This window comes from Anthonomus grandis, chromosome 16 (assembly GCF_022605725.1).
Source record: "Anthonomus grandis grandis chromosome 16, icAntGran1.3, whole genome shotgun sequence".
Classification (NCBI taxonomy): domain Eukaryota; kingdom Metazoa; phylum Arthropoda; class Insecta; order Coleoptera; family Curculionidae; genus Anthonomus; species Anthonomus grandis.
Window position 1 is genome coordinate 18,573,809 of NC_065561.1, and position 16,391 is coordinate 18,590,199.

At 32.1% G+C, this 16,391-nt stretch overlaps 1 protein-coding gene across 6 annotated transcripts in view; it reads right to left on the reverse strand.

Annotated features, from left to right (window-relative positions):
* Window positions 1–16,195, reverse strand: part of LOC126745983 (serine/threonine-protein phosphatase 2A regulatory subunit B'' subunit beta-like) — an 82,607-nt gene extending 66,412 nt beyond the window's left edge. For 5 of the 6 annotated variants that reach the window (XM_050454062.1, XM_050454059.1, XM_050454058.1 and 2 more), the window contains exon 1: window positions 15,861–16,172. The gene's annotated coding sequence lies outside the window, so the exon portion shown is untranslated. Of the gene's footprint in view, window positions 1–15,860 lie in introns of all 6 variants that reach the window. The other variant, XM_050454057.1, reaches the window with a different exon arrangement.
* Window positions 16,196–16,391: the final 196 nt, after the last annotated feature.

A 16,391-nucleotide genomic window follows, 5' to 3' on the forward strand; every position in this document is an offset into this window, starting at 1 on the left:
AAAGCCTTCTGCCCCCATATACAAAAGAGGACTTAATCTGCTCACTTTTTGGGATAGGTAGAGGTAAAGAGAAGGTTGTTCGGAGATTGTAACCCGAGGAGGGGGGGCCAAGTTGATGGCGATATTTTTTGTGGATAAGACAAACAGTCTCTAAAATAAAAAGGCATGGCAATGTCAGGACAGATTATTTTAAAAACAATGGCCTACAGGGGCTACGAAAGGGAGCTGCACACATATAGCGTATGGCTCTTTTTTGCAAAATAAATAGAGAACTGAACAAATACTGAGAGCACACACCCCAAAACACAATACCGTATCTCAGATAAGACTCTATAAGAGGTAGGCAATTTTGGCCACATCACGTCCCAGAGAATGTGTTATTACTCTAATAGCATAACAGTTGGATGATAACTTCCCTAATAAAGAGGAGATATGATTTTTAAATTTTAATTGCTTATCAATCGTCAGGCCCAAAAATTTGCATGTTTCAGAAGGACTTATTGTTTCATTTTGCAAAGTGACAGTTCCAAGGTTACATTTAAAAGTTAAAATATTAGTTTTAGAAATATTAAAAGTTAATCTATTAGATTCACACCATGACTTTACAAGAATTAAATCTTCATCAACAATATTCCTTAATCTCTTGGTGTCAGTGACATGCCAAAGTAATGTTGTATCATCCGCAAAGATAGTAAATTTGCCCCTAATTGGAATTTGAGAGATATCATTGACATATAGCAGGAACAATATTGGTCCAAGAACAGAACCCTGGGGTACACCAGCGTCCATATTCAGACGGGATGACATATCATTGTCAAAGAATACCCTTTGTGTTCTTCCAGATAGGTAAGAACGAAACCAGTCGAGAGCAACTCCTCTGAATCCATAGGTTTCTAGCTTCTGTAGCAGTATTCTGTGACTTACACAGTCAAACGCCTTAGATAAGTCACAGAACACCGCCGCCGCACTCTCCCCAGCGTTCAACCCCATGTACAGACTCTCTAAAAAATTGAAAATAGCATCAGATGTACCCAGTTTCGTCCGGAATCCAAATTGCTGATGGTTAAGAACATTATGCCGTTTCAGAAATTCCATCATCCTAGTTTTTACCAATCTTTCTACAAGCTTGCTAAGCGTGGGAAGCAGGGCTATGGGTCTGAAATTTGATGGGTCATCATAGTTTCCACCCTTAAATAATGGTATAATCAAGGCATCCTTGAGTAAATGTGGAAAGGACCCACTTGAAAGTGAAACATTTAACACCTCAGCCAAAGAATCAAGGGTTGGTAGCGGTAGCGCTGTTAGGACCTTTAGTGACAGCCCATCCCATCCAGAGGAGTTCTTATTTTTCATTGAGGATAGAGCTTCCATTATTTCACTAGAATCTGTTGGTCTAAAGAAAAATGTTTCAGGCACCTTAATGTTGTGTAAGTATGAGCGCGGATCTCCAACAGACTGAGGCAATAATATTGATAGGCATGCTTATGTATGAAAAGTATAGATACAAAAACTATAGACTTTTTCTATCACCTATATATATATATACATTTAAAATATTGTTTTATTTTCCTACTGAGCTCTAATATCAAATCTCTTTAGAATGTTTTTTGTTTTGTTGCCAATAAATATTGAAATAATCACCTTTTTTTATAAATAATTTTAATTTTATGATTTAGCAGAGGCAAAAAGTGAAGAAACATTTCTGTCTCATCTCTTTGTTTTTTTAATTTTGAAAATTGTATGACTGAAATTGAGTTCAGTTAAACCTAGGTTGTATCCTATATAGGTTTAAACAAATTTAATAGTAGGCAAAAGCAAGGTTCGATAGCTAAAGATTTAAATCTTAATAGATCAATTATAAGCAAGGTTATTCCCTTTTGGAAGATCAGAAAAACTATAAAAGCCCCCCAAGACCAGAAGATCCAAAAACTAATGATGCTGAAGATAGAAAAATTAAGAGGTTTGTAACCAGTAACCCATTTGCTTCAGCTAGTAGTGTTAAACAAGAATTTCCAAAAGTTTCACTCTCAATTCGAAGCATTCGGTATTGCCTTAGTGAAATGGGACTGTATGGGCGGCGTCCAGCAAAGAAACCTTTTATTTCACCTAGGAACAGGGCTGCTAGACTACAGGTTGCAAGAGATCATCTTTCATTGACCGTGGAAAAATGTTTTATTTTCGGATGAGAGCAAATTCAATAGCGGTGTGAAGTGTGAAGTTAGCTGAAAAAAGCCGATGTCACCCGAACGTCCAGTGGCGTCGGGTAGAGCAGTATTAAAGCAAACAAATTTGTTTTTATGGGTTTTTACTTTAAGTTTTGCCTTTGGGATTAAAAGCTTTAAGAAAATTTGTTTAATTTATTTACCAAAATGGCAAACAATCCAAATAGATTCTGTTTATCTTTTACTACACCATTTCACATCTGAAATGGTGTAGTAAAAGATAAAAATATTTCTTAAAAGTCCCTTATAATGCAGTTTTTTTTATACCGTGGTAATAACATATATACATTTGAAGTTACGACAGGAACCAGAACGTCACAGAAATTGGAATACATATTATATTAGTAATAAAATTGCAACTATACAATATATGACGATGCAAGGGTTTTTTTTTAATTTTATTTCTCTAAATTACTCAATTTTTAATTGTTTCACCCTAAATTGAAGATATGTAATAGCAGAAGATTTTGCCCTAATTTTAATACCAAAAACAATCCCTTCACCCCCTTCAGATATTCGCTCGAAGTTAGCTGAAAAATTTAAAATTTTTGGACTCTAATAATAAAAAAAAAGTTTTTATCGAACCCTAAAATTGTTTCACCCTAAATTAAAGATATGTGATAGCGGAAGATTTTCCCTTAATTTTAATACCAAAAACAATCCCCCCAACCCCTTCAGATATTCGCTAGAGGTGCGAAGAAAAATTGTAATACTTGGAGTCTGATAATAAAAAAAATGTTTTTATCGAACCCTAAAATTATTTCACCACAAATTAAAGATATGTGATAGCGGAAGATTTTCCCTTAATTTTAATACCAAAAATAACCCCCACACCCCCTTCAGATATTCGCTAGAGGTGTGAAGAAAAATTGTAATATTTGGACTCTAATAATTAAAAAAATGTTTTTATCGAACCCTAAAATTGTTTCACCCTAAATTGAAGATATGTAATAGCGGAAGATCTTACCTTAATTTTGATACCAAAAACAAGCCCTCCTCCCCCCCTCAGATATTCGATAGAAGTGCGCAGAAAAATTGTAATATTTGGACTCTAATAATAAAAAAAATGTTTTTATCGAACCCTAAAATTGTTTCACCCTAAATTAAAGATATGTGATAGCGGAAGATTTTCCCTTAATTTTAATACCAAAAACAACCCCCACACCCCCTTCAGATATTCGCTAGAGGTGCGAAGAAAAATTGTAATACTTGGACTCTAATAATTAAAAAAATGTTTTTATCGAACCCTAAAATTTTTTCACCCTAAATTGAAGATATGTAATAGCGGAAGATCTTACCTTAATTTTAATATTAAAAACAACTCCCCCAAATATAGAATTCTTCTATATTATGATATTTTAAATTTTGGAACGCTGTTTTTATGTACAACAGAAATAGAAGGTTATTGCATCAAATATATTGTCTTTTAATGATATATTTTATTTTTTGTCGCAAGGCGATAATATCTCATCTTTTGAAGAGCAGTTACATACTGCAGAAAATATTGCCATCAATGGAGATAACTGCAAAGACATTTTCGAAAATGGCAAAATAATAACACAACTTGATGTAGGTTTTTCAACTCTCCGTCTTTTTCTCATCGCCTTATATAAATATTTAAACATATATGCACATAAATCTAAAATAAATTTTAGATTTACAAGACTAATGGAATTACGCTGTCTGGTGCACCATTACTTATACCACTCAATGCATCAACGCCTATACGACCCGAAGTAGAGCAGACCGTTCAGAACCCAAATACGAAAAATTTGATTCAGACTTCAACAGATACACCCAATGTCCACTACCTCACAGATACTAATGATTCTCAAGATTTTAAAAATTGTAAAGTAAGTGTTATTGACAGCGACGGTCCGTCCGTTTTGTTCACAAAGAAGTCCTATGTCACTATCTAAATTAAGTAGTAATGTCAGCAAACAATTTAATATTACTCCAGAATCATTTGAAATTCCACATGAACTTGAAAACATTATAAAAAAGAAAAGATCTTCTCTTCAGGTGATGCCTTTAAATTCAAAAAATTTAGAAACCTATCCTGTAAAATTAACTTGTCGAAAATGCATATACTTGGAAGGTTCTTTTGAAATAAATGAAAACGAGAAAAAATTTGTGTTTTTGGAGAATTGTAAACTGAATCAAAATTATTACAAATTCTTTTTTTTAAGAAAATTTGAGCATTGTATAAACAATGTTTGTACTTTAGTGTTTAAATCGCACAAATATCTAAAAACCTTATAAGACATTTTTTTTAAAAACAGTTTTTTTATTATCAGACTCCGTAAAGTATTACAATTTTTCAGCGCACCTCTAGCGAATATCTGAAGGGGTTGGGGGGGTTGTTTTCGGTATTAAAATTAAGGGAAAATCTTCCGCTATTACATATTTTCAATTTAGGGTGAAACAATTTTAGGGTTCGATAAAAACATTTTTTTAATTATTAGAGTCCAAATATTACAATTTTTCTTCGCACCTCTAGCGAATATCTGAAGGGGGTGTGGGGGTTGTTTTTGGTATTAAAATTAAGGGAAAATCTTCCGCTATCACATATCTTTAATTTAGGGTGAAACAATTTTAGGGTTCGATAAAAACATTTTTTTTATTATCAGACTCCAAGTATTACAATTTTTCAGCGCACCTCTAGCGAATATCTGAAGGGGTTGGGGGGGTTGTTTTCGGTATTAAAATTAAGGGAAAATCTTCCGCTATTACATATTTTCAATTTAGGGTGAAACAATTTTAGGGTTCGATAAAAACATTTTTTTAATTATTAGAGTCCAAATATTACAATTTTTCTTCGCACCTCTAGCGAATATCTGAAGGGGGTGTGGGGGTTGTTTTTGGTATTAAAATTAAGGGAAAATCTTCCGCTATCACATATCTTTAATTTAGGGTGAAACAATTTTAGGGTTCGATAAAAACATTTTTTTTATTATCAGACTCCAAGTATTACAATTTTTCAGCGCACCTCTAGCGAATATCTGAAGGGGTTGGGAGGGTTGTTTTTAACATTAAAATTAAGGGAAAATCTTCCGCTATTACATATTTTCAATTTAGGGTGAAACAATTTTAGGGTTCGATAAAAACATTTTTTTAATTATTAGAGTCCAAATATTACAATTTTTCAGCGCACCTCTAGCGAATATCTGAAGGGGTTGGGGGGGTTGTTTTCGGTATTAAAATTAAGGGAAAATCTTTCGCTATCACATATCTTTAATTTGTGGTGAAATAATTTTAGGGTTCGATAAAAACATTTTTTTTATTATCAGACTCCAAGTATTACAATTTTTCTTCGCACCTCTAGCGAATATCTGAAGGAGGTGTGGAGGTTGTTTTTGGTATTAAAATTAAGGGAAAATCTTCCGTTATCACATATCTTTAATTTAGGGTGAAACAATTTTAGGATTCGATAAAAACATTTTTTTTATTAATAGAGTCCAAAAATTTTACATTTTTCAGCTAACTTCGAGCGAATATCTGAAGGGGGTGAAGGGATTGTTTTTGGTATTAAAATTAGGGCAAAATCTTCTGCTATTACATATCTTCAATTTAGGGTGAAACAATTTTAGGATTCAATAAAAAACAACGAAATTCTATGAAACAATTAAAAATTTAGTAATTTAGAGAAATAAAATTTAAAAAAAACCCTTGCATAGTCATATATTGTATAGTTGCAATTTTATTACTAATATAATATGTATTCCAATTTCTGTGACGTTCTGGTTCCTGTCGTAACTTCAAATGTATATATGTTATTACCACGGTATAAAAAAAACTGCATTATAAGGGACTTTCAAGAAATATTTTTATCTTTTACTACACCATTTCAGATGTGAAATGGTGTAGTAAAAGATAAACAGAATCTATTTGGATTGTTTGCCATTTTGGAAAATAAATTAAACAAATTTTCTTAAAGCTTTTAATCCCAAAGGCAAAACTTAAAGTAAAAACTCATAAAAACAAATTTGTTTGCTTTAATACTGCTGTACCCGACGTCACTGGACGTTCGGGTGAAATCGGCTTTTTTCAGCTAACTTTTTGGTAGCTAACTTCACACCGCTAAATTCAATTTGTTTGGATCCGATGGTGTAAAGTGAGTATGACATCCGAAGAGTTGTAGACTTAATCCTAAATACACTTTGCCCACTATAAAACATGGCGGCGGAAATGTTATGGTGTGGGGGTGTTTTTCGGGAAGAGGTGTTGGTCCATTAATGCGTGTAGAAGGTAAAATGGATCGTTTTGAATATCTGCGCATTCTTGAGCAGCAAATGCTTCGACATGCTGAAGACAACATGCCATTATTGTGGACGTTTCAACACGATAACGATCCAAAGCATACCTCAGTATTTGTGAAACAGTGGTTAGCTAGCAATAAAGTTAATGTCATGAGGTATAGCCTGCTCAGAGCCCAGATATTAACCCTATAGAAAATCTTTGGGAAGAATTGAACCGACTTCTAGGACAAAAGAACAAGGCTAAATTCAGAAACCAGGATGAATTATTTTAAGAATTAAATAAAATATGGTTGACCATAAGTCCAGAATATGTATATTAACAAACTAATGCTGTCACTGAATTCTAGGTGTATAGAAGTTATTAACACTAAGGGGTTTCCAACCCGATATTAATTGTACTCGAAAAATTATATAAATAAATTGTTTCTCCACTTTTTGCCTTTTATTAGTCAAAGTCAAAGTCAAAATATACTTTATTTGCCAAGTTTATAAACTTATGCTAAAAGCTTCCTAATCCTAGAATTTATAATACAAGTATTTATTTGGTTATACAGGACAAAAACAGAATACAGAATCGATTTTGATTGTACATAGAAGCATATTTTATATAAACAAGACAAAACCAAATAATTTTAAATATTAAAATGAATCGTTAAAATACTCTTCAATGCTGTAGTAAGCTTTTGGTAAGATTAATTTCTTTAGTTCTCTCCTAAACTTTTTAAGGTCTGTAACAGTCCTAATCGAAAAAGGAACATAATTAAATATTTTACGACTAATAAATATAAGAGAATTTCTCGTAAGTGAGGAGGTGGGGATTGGAAGAGATAAGTTGCCCACTTGACGAGTATTATGACTGGTACAGGATGGTGGACTTACGGACTTATGTATGAGTGTTGCAGTTTCCAATATAAAGAGTGAGAAAACTGTTAAAATTCTTTCAGCTACAAAAAGAGGTTTACAAGATACTCTCAGACCAACACCACACAGATACCTTAATGCTTTTTTCTGAATAGTAAAAATTATGTTAAGGAGTCCCTTGGAGCACAATCCCCAAAATGGCAATCCATAACGGATATGAGAGTCTATTAAGGCGAAATAAACTGAACGAGCAAACAACCCTCCCCAGCTCATGCCTGGCAACCCTGACTGCAAAACAACCAGAAGAAAGTTTAGCAGCGAGGCCCAAAACGTGGTTGTCAAACCTTAAACTCTCATCAATGAAGAGGCCGAGAAATCGACAATAATCTCTACCATGTAGGCTCTGCTCATCAAACAAAAAACCCTCTACATTACACTTAAAGCCCAGAACAAAAGTCTTATCAACATTGAATACAAGCTGATTGCAGATGCACCACTCTTTAATTTTGTGAAGGTCCTCTACTATGAGAGATCTGACTACTTTTTGATCTTTGTTATGCCACAGAATTGTAGTATCATCGGCAAACTGAACCATTAGTCCATGCAGTGATAGAGAGCTTAAATTTTCCGCTTAGAACCCGTTAAAGTCTAAAAAATCTAAAGTGAGGTTTCCTTGTGCCTCATAAAAGTTATTTTCTAAATAGGAACAAAATATTACAAAAAAAAAAAAAATTATTAACAAAAATCTGTTTGTTTCTCCACTTTTTGCCGATAGTGTATATAACAAAATCAACATGATTCACCCTCTGACTACTACTGTAGCAGGAAATAAGAGAGTTAGTAATTAATGATACCATGTATCAAAATATTATACTGATTGTCTAATCTGACTGATTTTATTTCAAAGGGTTGAACTACTGAGAAGCAGTTCAATTGGGATATTTACATACAATCGCTTTATTGTCAAAAAATTATAAATTTTGTAGACAAAGCTAATATAAATAAATAAATAAACACATGAGTACACAAAAAACAAAAACACAAGATTTTATACAAAATAGGTAACCTATTGAACATGGTCAAATTACTTATACAACTAAATGTTTATAAAGTCAGAAGTTGATATTAAAAAGAATATAAAACAATACAAAAATGTAAATTAGGTAAAAGAAGTATACAAAATAAGTTGAAGTTAAATTACGACTATTATCACAATAACTAATTCTAGGGATGGAGACTATAAAATAAATAGGGGCCAGTGTGTGTGTGGTATTTAAAAGGAAAGATTAAAAAAGTCTTCTACTGTGTATAAAGCCTTTTCCAATAGTAAAGCTTTTAAGGCATGGCGAAAACAGGAAAACGTTGTCATAGATTTAATCGTAAAAGGAAGATGATTGTGCATTTTTTTGCTCTATAGAGTATAGAAGTTTTTACTAATTCCGACCGTGGGGTTGGCAGATAAATATCATGCTCTGCTTTTCTAAGTGGATAGTTATGAGAAGGCCTCTTTGGAAATTCTGACACATGCTTTCGGATTAAGCAAACAGATTCAAATATAAACAGTGAAGGAAGAGTTAATATTCTATTATTTTTATATTCTATATTTCTCAGACTTACATATATGAATTGAGATATGTATCTTAACATATTAATCTGCTACTACACAAAAATGTAGGTACTGATGGAAGTTCTTATTATGAAAATAGAAATCATTAACATAAGAACCTTAACAAAATAAGAAAATAGGTTAGCTGTATTAAAAAAGCTGGTTAAAAGTTCTTTAGTGTGCCACGAGAAACAAACACTGACGTATACACGTAACGCACACATCTTGAAATGATGTCGACATAATTTTGTCGTTTTAAAAACAGCATACTACAGTCACTTCCTTGTTGTACTTCTAATAGTAGAGTCGTATAAATAGCTACGAAAATGTGCACGTAATATTTTCTGTGCACCTATGGTATTTATGGGTTTTTTTGGGATTTATATTTTTGTTATTTGAGAAATTTATTGGTTCCTATTGTCAAATTTTATACATACAAGCCCTGTATATTAGTATTAACTAGTTATTAAATTTTCTGCAAAAACATTGTTTTCGATTGATTCTTATGAAAAATCACAATTTTTCGTCTATAAAATCCAATCTAATAGCACTGTGTTTGTAGTAAATATTTATTAATATACATAATTATATCAAATTTAAATAAACAAACTGTGTTATTAGATTAGATATTAACGACGAAACCAGCTGTTGTTCATGCGTATTATTTTGGAAAACAATGATTTTTGAAAACAATTTCTCACTGGTAAGTTGTGTGGGGTGGGTGGGGGGGGGTAAGGGTAGGGTTAATAAAAAACAGTTATTTTGCAAAAAATAATTGTTTGAGAAAAAAATGATTTTTAAGAAAATTATAAAAATTGACACAGGATTTATATATCTAGTTTTTAAACTCGATTAATACAGCTCACATATTTGATGAAACTCTTCTAAAAAATCTCTGTTTTTCTTCCATATTATCAGAAGGAACAGCCAATGGATGTAGTAAGTTATACTAGGTCTTTTAAGACCTACAAATGCCATAAACTTCAGGAAGAACTGCTTACATGCAATTGGAATAGAAATAGTTCAGATGTTGACTTACTAGCTAATACTTTTGTCAGAGATATTAGAACAATTCTTGACAGTATGTGCCCAAGGATTAAAATTGTGCAAAAACAGAAATATGCCGATAAAAAATGGATAACTCAAGATATAAGGGAGCAAATGCAGGAAAGGGATCGATTATATAAAAGGGCTGCCATAGAAAACAACGACAACGTTTGGAATGAATATAAAGCTATAAGAAATAACATAGTAAGCAAGATAAGAGTAGAAAAGGATAGATTTTTTGCGAATACCATAGATCTAAATAAAAATAATCAAAAAGAACTCTGGAAAAATCTGAAGACGCTTTTGCCAGGAAAAAACCAAAACATGCCTAATGAAATAAAGTTTGAAAATGAAATCATTACACAGGAGGATGATATTGCACAAAGATTTAATAATTATTTCGTGAATAGTATTGATCTTATTCTTGCAGATATTCCACCAGCAGCAAATGGCCAAACATATTTCATTGAACCACCTTCAGTCCAGAAAACCTTGACACAATTTAATAAAGTTTCGATGACTAAAATGAAGGAAATACTTAAAAATCTAAAAAACGTTGGTGGTGGGGAGAGTGGCATCTCCAAGCAGGTTCTTTGCGATGTTGCTTATGTTGTGGGTGATCGTCATCTGGATATTATCAATACATCCTTAAGTACTGGGATTTTTCCGCAAGCCTGGAAACTTTCTACTGTTGTTCCTGTTCCAAAAGTGCAAAACACTAAATTGTGTAATGAATTTCTGAAAGTGTTAATGTAAAGCATGGTGTACCGCAGGGAACGGTCTTGGGCCCCTTGCTATTTTTATTGTATGTTAACGATATGGTGGAGGTAGTGCGGGGGTGTAATGTGGTGTTGTTTGCGGACGATACAATGTTATATGTGGTGGGTAAAGACATTCATCAACTGCAACAGGTCATGAACGTTGAACTCAATAACTTATTCATCTGGCTCTGTAGAAATAAACTAAGTTTAAATGCAAGTAAATCCAAGTTTTGTATATTTGGCAAGAGATCTAGATTAAGTTCTATAGACATGGGCAATGTACAGATTTCTGTGAATGGGGAAAGTATTTTGTACGACAAAGAAATTAAATATTTGGGAACAATTTTCGATGCCAATCTGAATTTCCATGCTCATGCAGATTATGTAATGAGAAAATTTTCAAAAAAAGTTGGATTTATCACAAGAATTGGAAAAAACTTGTCAATGTACATCAAATTAAAACTTTACAACGCCATTGCTCTTCCTCATTTACAGTTCTGTTCAACATTATTGTTTAACTTGCCACAGTATAGAATTGACCAACTGGAAAGAATTCAAAATAGAGCTATGAGACTGATTCTAAATTGTAACCGTTACACGCCTGTTATCTCTATGTTGGGTGTCCTAGATATGTTGTCTGTACATCAAAGAATTTTGTATAACGTTTATTTGTTTATTTTTAAATTAAAACATCAGATGCTCCCCGATTATATTTGTAATAAATTAAGAGTTTTTGGAGATATACATAACTATAATACGGGAAATCGTATAGACTTCATACTAGTCGACAGATGTAACACAACCCAAATGCATAATTCAGTTCTATACAAAGGTTTAATACTATTTAACAACTTGCCTGCTAACATCAAAAATTGTATTACTTTAAATCAATTCAGAGGGCTCTTGAGAAAATTTATTATGAATAAGTAAAATTGTGTTTGTTATTTTATTATTTTATTTTAATTATGTAGTTTATTAAGTTTTACTATAGTATGCATTGTTTCCGCTCCAATCATCATCTTGATTGTTGGTTTATCTGTTGACTGGGTATTTTTGGGCCAACCGGGATACTGGTTACAGCTTCTTGGAACTACCGAAGCCTTTCTAAGTATTACACGGGGGGACCAATGTGTCTAGTCGGCAAGGTCAACCAAGTTCCAAATGTGTGTCATCGGCTGATTGCAACCGAACCGACTCGATCAACCTGAGTCGACATTATTTTTATTACTATAAGGCAAACAATAAGTAACTGTGCTTTTAATTAGTAGGGCAAGGAAATAATGTTTAGGTTAAGTCTAGTTTTAATTTATGGTCTACCTCTGACAGGATATTTCTGGAACCGGGATGCTGTTTCTGGATTACCGAGACCATCCATGGACAAACCGGAGGGTCCTGATACAGTTATAGCCAATTTACACTTTTAGTTTATTTTTCACCTATGTTTTTATTGAATGTAGCTTCTTGCTAAATAAAGATATTATTTATTTATTTATTTATCCAATCAATAATGCTGTTTTTATACTAAATATTTATAAAATTTAAAATATTTATAAGATATTATAAAATTTAAATAAACCGTGCTATTAAATTAAATATTAAATAAATATTTTCTGCAAAAAAATTGGTTTTTATTGACACAACCCTTACCCCCCCACCCACCCCAAACATTTGTCCAGTAAGAAATTCTTTTGAAAAATCACCCTTTTTCGTTAATAATAACGACAAAACCAGCTGTTGTTCATGCCTACTAATTTGGAAAACAATGATTTTTGAAAACAATTTCTCACTGGTAAGTTGTGTGAGGTGGGTGGGAGGGTAAGGGTAGGGTTAATAAAAAACTGTTTTTTTTTGCAAAAAATAATTGCCCGATAAAAAATCTATAGGTTTTTTTTTTAAATCAGTTGAATGTCTGGGAAATATTATAGCTCTACATTTGGAGATGTTTAGATCAGGACGTGTCACTTAGGGAGCAAATAGGTGTGGCTAAAACAGTGTTTGATGTCTGCTAAAAAGATCATAACTCTGTTATTAACCTGTAAAACAGTAAACCCTGTTGCAACAGCAATGAGTTTATTAAGCGAGATTTGATAGTTCACCCTGTCAAATGCCTTGAAGAAGTCTGTATATATGGAGTGAAGCTCCTCTCCAAGGTCCACATACATAAATTCAATTATTTTAAAAGACTTTCTTAACCGAAATACTTGTTCGGTAAACACTTCTTAATATTCCAGTTCATTTTAAAAGAGGATTTGGACCCTCGCCAAATTTTAATGCTTTTCGAGTTGAATATACAGATTTTTCAGCGATGTAAATGAATTGCCGTGTCTTCTAAATTAATTTTTTGTTCCAAATTTATATGCACCATACAAATTCTCCTAATGTAAAACTCTACAACTATGCTTCATTTTGGCTTGAATACTTAACTCTGAATAAATTCTTAGAACCTCTTTGTGATCTCTGAACTATGCGGTGTCATCAGCAAAGTAATAAAGATAAAATAAATGAGTTAATTTATTTTCAAGTTTAGTTCTTAACTTTGTTACCATAACCATATTGTTGACGGCCAAATTGGATTTGAATTTTTTTTTTCATAGTTTACTACATTCTACTAGTTTATTGAGGAGGCTACGAAAAAATATGTTTTCCGCCATTTTGTAGCGGCAGCCATCTTGGATTTACAATGATACAAAATGTATTAAATTAAAGAAGTAAAGGTGTATACCAAATATCAGGTCAATCTGCCAACAGGAAAAGGGTCAAATTTCAATCACTAAGTTTGATCCAAATAAATAAATAAATAAATAATCAAAAAGCAAATTGATTTTTTAAGACAAATGATTCTAGTAGGGACCATAGGGGCAGACACAGTCAAATGCCTTTGAGTGGTCACAAAATGTTGCTATTGTATTGATCTTGAAATTGGACCGAACTGAATGACATTTTTGAAAATAGTAGCAACCGCCAGTTATGTAAGAAAAAAAACCTTTATTTTGAGTAAATCTTTATACCGGGAATGTATTCAAATCAAAATATGCTCTCAACATTTAGTTATTTATCAAATTTAAAGAGTCTTACTAGGAAAACAAAATTAAAAGACAAGACAGCCGAAATTAATAATAAGGGAATTAAATAAGAAAACCGAGAAAGCTAAAAAATAGTCAAGAATTCACTAATAAAAATGAAAATAAGGGGCGTAAAGAGACAATTTTTGTGATTTTTGCTTATGATCCTGTGTCCAGAGGTAGTGAGGTTCATTTTGCCTCAAAAGTTTCTTAAGAATTGGGAAATACATTTCTTAGAGGTAGTTGGAATAGTTTCTTCCAGGCAATTGAAGTTTCCATTAGCAGCTTCAGCTTTTATAGTTTTCTATTATTATCTAGTTATTTGGCCTTTTGGATCTTCTGTGTACTACAAGAGATCCATTGGAGTTCCTACTTTTTATCTTACTCCAACTGAGGTAAGGGTAGGGTTAATAAAAAATGCCTTTTTTGCAGAAAATAATTGCCTGAGAAAATGCCTTTTAACAAAATTATAATTTAATTTTATTTATATTTTTTTAGAGGTCAATAGGATATAAACTAGCCCAAGAATATTGTCCTCTTTAAAAAACCGTTGTGCTCAATCAGTATTCTTGATGCAACCAATATTGTTAAATTGAAATTTTTATTTTAATTAAATTACTTAATAACAGTAAGTTTTTAAAACCTCTTGAAACATACTCTCCAGATTAGCAGATAGGTGAAGTTGATCTAAATAACAGAGCAGTAATAGTTATTAATAGAGGCTATTAATAGAATATAAAGCATTTGCAACTCAACATTTTAAAGGCTATAGTATGTATTTACGACTAAAAAAGTGCGCTTCCTGAGTACTATCTGAATAATTGTCATTTTTTTTATAAATGGTCTAACGTTTTTAATTTAAATACTGATTTAATATCAGAGAAACTATTTATTCATTTATTCAATACAATAATCAATAAATATGATAAAAGACTCCTACTCCTCCTTCAAAACACAAATAAAAAGCATAAGTACAGTGTTTAACTAATCATCTCGGTAAACCTCTTATATGTTGGCAGAATAATTTCAATTGGTGTACAAAGGTTGTAGGTACCTTAGCTTGGTATTATTAAATTAAGTAGAATTGTTTTGATATTAAACACAACTTGTAAAGAATGAACTGAACCCATGTCACCTCAAAATAGCATTGAATTGGGTACTGGGATTCTTAAATATCAAGAGATACTTTCTGATCATAAAGATAATTTATTTACTTGTCTAAGTGTCATCAAAATAACCTGGATTTAGGTATTATTAGCAAAAGAAGTGCTGATATTACTTGAATTTTATATTATAACAAATATTTACTTAAACTAAGACACTTTTAAATTTTACTACAGTTTCCGGTCACCTATCACAGTTTCACTAAAGAATATCAACTTGTATAGTCCAATAGTGTAATAGGTATAATTTCTACCTATTGTCCAAAATAATTATGTTATGCAAAGAAACCTAATCAGCACAGATATAATTATTGTAAAATCTGTATTGTTGTGACAAATTCATGATGAGTTACTTATTTTGTTGGGTATTAAAAATCAATTTAGAAATTACTATCTCCTACTCGAATATTGAGTAAGTCTATTTTATTCCTCTTTTATTTAACTTTTGACCTCATTTTACTTACATCAATGTAATAAGAATTGGTAATTAAAATGTCATTTCAATAAGTGTCTCCAAAGACTATTAAACACTTTATTTAGGCTTGTTGCATTTTCTTGAAAATAAAATGAATAGAAACTGAATTAACTTATGTTTAGTTATTAACAGTCTAAAGTGTTAATTATTGTGTGTTGAATAAGATGTTCGGTACAGATTTATAGACTTGCTTCTTTGGTTCAGTTCCTGTGTAGCTACTAATAAATATCTGTCAACAAAGAAATTATTGGTCCATTAATATGCATACTCTAGTAGGTTTTTTAACATCAACAGGGTCAAAAGAGTCTTAGTTATAACATTTTCCTAAGGATCTATGGGTTCCCAAGTATAACCATTTGTGCATCTTAAGTGTAGGTGCAAAATAAAGGTTTTCTTAAACTTACCAGCAAAATTTAAATTTTCTTAAGATCCTCGGCCACACACCCACTGAAAAACCAAACTACAAGGAAGGAAAAAACGCCCAATTTTCACTGTTACCACTTTCGATGCATCGTAAACAGAATGTTAACCACCATTGCGACCGCTCCGAGTGGTTTTTCCCGACGATCGACGATTTTCCGAGCGGATTTTCCTCTGTATCCTTTGAAAAATTCTCAATTTTTTCATTTACTTTGACAGCTGAGCCTGAGACCTTACGATTTTCTCGCCAATTCGTGCAGTAATCCCACCAAACTTCAGCAATTCAAATGAAAATTGAAATATTGAAAACAAACCTTTCAGCCTGAAACGGGTTAGAAAGAAAAGAAGCAGTTTTAGAGAGAGAGAGGTAAGGTTGAAATTAAATCGAGTGGCGCCATCTATTAAAGCCGTTTGCTAGTTACAATGTTTTTTTAGAGGATTTCTGTAACATAAAATTAACATTTTTTCCCCAAGATACCAAATAAAACAATATAAACAAAAAGTGAACACTAAAT